Source organism: Desmodus rotundus, chromosome 3 (genome assembly GCF_022682495.2).
Source record: "Desmodus rotundus isolate HL8 chromosome 3, HLdesRot8A.1, whole genome shotgun sequence".
Lineage (NCBI taxonomy): Eukaryota > Metazoa > Chordata > Mammalia > Chiroptera > Phyllostomidae > Desmodus > Desmodus rotundus.
Genome location: NC_071389.1, coordinates 146,993,662 through 146,998,265, shown reverse-complemented (window position 1 = coordinate 146,998,265; position 4,604 = coordinate 146,993,662).

Here is a 4,604-nt window from a genome sequence, read left to right as displayed (position 1 = left end):
TCCACTTGCCGGCCACATCAGCTTAGGCAATTTACTTAATTTCTCTATGTCACAAATCACTCTGTGTAAATTAGGGCTGACAGCAATACTGACTAACCAGGAGGGTTTTGAGGATTAAAAGTAAACGTGTATTATATTTAGACAGTGCCTGACATAGTACGCGCTGCATTAAGTGCATGCTCTAGGGATTTGGTCTTTTTCTCTAAGGCATGGTTTTCACTCGACATGAACATTGATAAAAGACATCCCGAAAATGGCCTGAAAGGTACACGGCACCGCTCCAAATGGGCTGATTGCTGATTGGACAATTTAGCTCTTAGGATGGCTCTGGACTCATGTGAGCTGAGGCCAAGAGTGGAGCAGTCACAGTGAGGGCTTTGGAGTAAAACGGGTTAGGGATTAAACCTTGGCTCTGCTGCTCAGAGGCTGGGCAGGTCACTTAGTCCTTCTGAGGCATGGTTTCCTCATCTGTGAAGGATCACTGTGGGTGGGGGCGATTAAAAGAGGCAAAGTGTGGAAAGCACTTTGCATAGTACCTGGTACATGGTAAGTGCTCCATAAAAAAGTAGCTTTTTCTAGTGACTGAGTCCTGGACAGAGACAATCCAAAAGCTTAGACTAGGAAGCATGGAACATTTCTCCCTTCATGCTTGTATTTTCCCTGGGTGTAAGAATAAAAAAAAATCCTTTGCTAAAATAATGTCTCAAAAAGCTATTGTGTACTAATGTTAACTTCACGTTGGCTAGTTAAATTCAATTATTCAGGGTAGGTAGGAAAACTTTTGACAAATTAGACCAATTATAGCTGAAGTGAAGCACATATTCCAATTCACAGTGAGTAGAGAAATTTCACCGTAGGGCGGTGTCTATGCACATACAATGAAAAACCTACATTCTTCTAAGTCAACATTTTGATAAAATTTAAAAACTTTTCAAACAGTTTTTTTCCCCATGTTACAAGCTGAGATACAAATTAAGCTGTGTAGGCATTTAAATGCAAAATCACTATTGTTGATAATTCGCCTCCAGTTTTGTACAATAAACTTGTTACTGTGAGGTGGGAGCGTAATTACATGTACAGTGTTGACCAGAGCTGCCTTGGACCTGTTACATCACTGTTTGCTACTTTAGTTGTCTTATATTTTGCACAACTCATGACACCAGCAAATATTTATTGTGTTTCATATGCAAAGTAGCATGATAAACTCAAAGGAAACTTAAATTCATGTCTTAGAAACTTGTCTTAAATAAGTGCCTTTTTATTTTAACCCAATTCAAATAATTACCCAATAGTGAAAGAAATTCTCTAATGGGACATGATGTCAAAATCAGTGTATCGAAAAACTGTGGTACATTTACACACTGGAATACTACGCAGCAGAAAGAACTCCTACCTTTTGTGACGGCATGGATGGAACTGGAGAGCATTGTGCTAAGAGAAATAAGCCAGTCGGTGAGAGACAAACACCATATGATCTCACCTATAAGAGGAATCTGATGAGCAAAATAAACTAATGAACCAAATTGAACTGCAGGCAGGGAAACATGGAACAGACTGGCAGTGACCAGAACAGGGTGGGAGATAAGGGTGGAAAGAAGGGGAAGGGACTAGTCAAGGAACATGTATGAATGAATGAATTTATTGCACCAAATAGGATATTTATATTTGCAAAATTGCTGTAAAAAATTTTGTTCCAAAAACGGTGCCAGATTGCTCTTTAATGTGATTAGTTAAGATTGCAAGGAATCTGCTCACTTAAACATCCTCTGATGGGTAATTGAGTTATGACTGTATTTCATTACTTATGACCAAAGAGATTATAAGGGCACTGGGCCATTTCCTCTTTCAAGCAGCTGCCTGTCTGAGGTCCAGATCCTCTGTATTCACTTACCAGAGTGAGAGGTCCTTATGTGCTTGTTCGTATGAAAAACAATCCACCTCACAACAGGACTCGGACAAGAGCGGTAGCACCCAGATGTTATATAAGGGCTATTTTGAGTACAGAATTAAGGACGGAATAACTCTTGATTCATCTCTACGTCTTTTGTGAAATTTCTACCTCATTCCTTACATTTAAAAAACCTAAAATTACGTCTAACCTAAAGAAGGGGACCACTGCAAGTTGTGGCACGTGCCTATTACTCTGGTGAAAATTCTTTGGCGGGGAGGTGATGTTCCCTCTTAACCCCAAGACACACAAGAACACACCACTGACGCTATTGACTCTCTTTTTGGGATTCAACAAAGTTAGTGTTTATTCAATGATTTAAAAATGACCCGATGAGATTACACTTTGGAGTAAGTCATCAGTATGCATAAAGGAAATGCCTTTTGCTTTGACATCTCTTCTTCTGCTCCGAAATTATGATCTGTGCCCTAGGCTATCAAACATCAGTGCACAAAATTATTCACAAAGGGTTTATGGTTCAAGTGGTAAATCCAAGCATTTGCAAAATGTTGACCCAAGTGAGTCAGCACAGAAAGCTTGATCTTTCAGTTTGATGAAAATGTAATTTTATGGATGTCAAGTTGAAGTTCAAAAGTGACATATCATGTCACACAGATAAATAGTTTTGCCAAAAGCAATGCCACAATTCATAAGCACTTGTCTGACCAATAGTAACTCTCAGGCTGATTAAGCGAAGTGCTTGCTAATAAATGCAGACTTTATCCCATATTATGCATTAGTCTTTTATGAATAATAAAGATTGCCCTATTTAAGCAAGAAATTAGTGCTGCCAGTCAGTATCCACCATAGAAATACTTACAATGTGCTCTTCTTTTGACCTTGCAAAGATTAATTTCAGAACAATACCAACCAATTGAGTATGAGTATCTGATATGCTTTCTCTCCTTGGCTCCTCACAGACCAATGGGATAACAATGTTGGGGGAAAATAAGTGTCAAGATAAACGTTAAAAAATTAGATGTCTTTCCTGATGTGCTTTTAGTGCTGAGGAGGAAACAGTACATAAATAACCTTCTTTACATTCCAGCCCCCATCAGTTTTCTGTCATCTCTGGTGGTCCCTGTGTTCCTGGCTCTCAGGCCTCGCAACCAGCTCCATCATTTGGGACTTGCTGCAGCTCTGGAAGCCCCGCTGTGCCTTTCTACCTCTGTGCCCTGCAAACTCTGCATGGCTGTTCTGCCTGGTGTGGCCTTCTGTCCCACTCTTCTTCTGGAACTTCTGTCCCTCTCTCAACACTCTACTCAGTTTCTGCCTTTTGAAAACATCTCTAACCTGCCAGGTAACAGCTCCCTTTGTCTCTGGCAGCTTGATTACACTGTTACAACTGTTGTCACTTTGAATTAGGGGACTGTCTCCCCCACTATGCTGTCTGGACAGAATTCAGGTATGTTATTTTTTGTATTTATAGAGCCCAGTACAGTGAGTGACACATGCTAAGTAGTGAGTGAATAATCGAGACTTAAGTAGAGTGGCAATTTGGAGTAGAGTGCAGAAGGGCATTATAGGAAAGCAAGATTCGGAGAAGCTACCCCCCACAGGCTCCATTCAAAACTTAACCTGTTCCAAATCTTCCCCAGAATAGCAACCCTCCTGTTCCCTAATTTGACAGCAATCATTCCTTTATTTGTTGTTCTATTAGCCATTAGACATACTCTTTGCAGCAATTAATTTTGCCCTTGTAGATATACTATTTTGCACTTTAATGTCCTCTTGTTAATAATTTTGCCTTCTTAGGCAAATTCTTAGGCCTCCTTAATAAAAATTTTGTCTTATACTGAATTCCTTATTTTACTTTCTTTTTCCTAACTCATGTTCCTACTCATAGGTAGAACTGTGCACACACTGTTGAAGAGATGAAAGTAAAGAGATTACCTGGGATATTGAAATTATATTTTTGATTTTCTTCTCTCATCTCATTATTCAACAAGAAATGAAAATGTTAGTCAGGTCATGGCTGGGGAGCTCAGTTGGTTAGGATGTCATCCCAATAAGCCAAAGTTGCAGGTTTGATCCCTGGTCAGGGCTCATGTGAGAATCAACCAATGAATGCATAAATTAGTGGAACAACAAATCTATGTTTCTCTTTCTCTTTCTTCCTTCCTCTCTGTAAAATAAAAAAAAAATTAAAAAAATGGTAGTCAGTACACCTTTAATTTTAAAAAGTTGATTTATATTCAAAAAATAATATGGCCATTACCCTGAATTTATAAGGAAGGCTGCTCTTTGAATTTCTGTGGAAAGTAAAGGTCAAACCATAAATAATTAAGTGTATTAATATTGGCTATTTCTGCCAGTCATAAAACAGAGTGGAAATGTGTATATTTTCTGGGGAAAGAACTTTTGATCACAAATCACTCTTTTTCAGACATCCTTGACAAATTGATAGCAAGGACATTTTTGAAAAATGGATTTGCTGATCTTTAAAGATTTTATTTGGCACATTCTTGAAATGATACAGGTGAATTTCTTAGTTCCTAAATGACTTGACCTTTGAAGGTGTGCACTAGCTGGTGAGAAAGGAAAGGGCCATTGTAATGTCATCATCAGGAAAATTATTTCTTTGAATTGAGGCAATTTGAGATTCCTACATTTCCCCGCACACTGAAAATACACATTTATGCATTGATAACGGCAG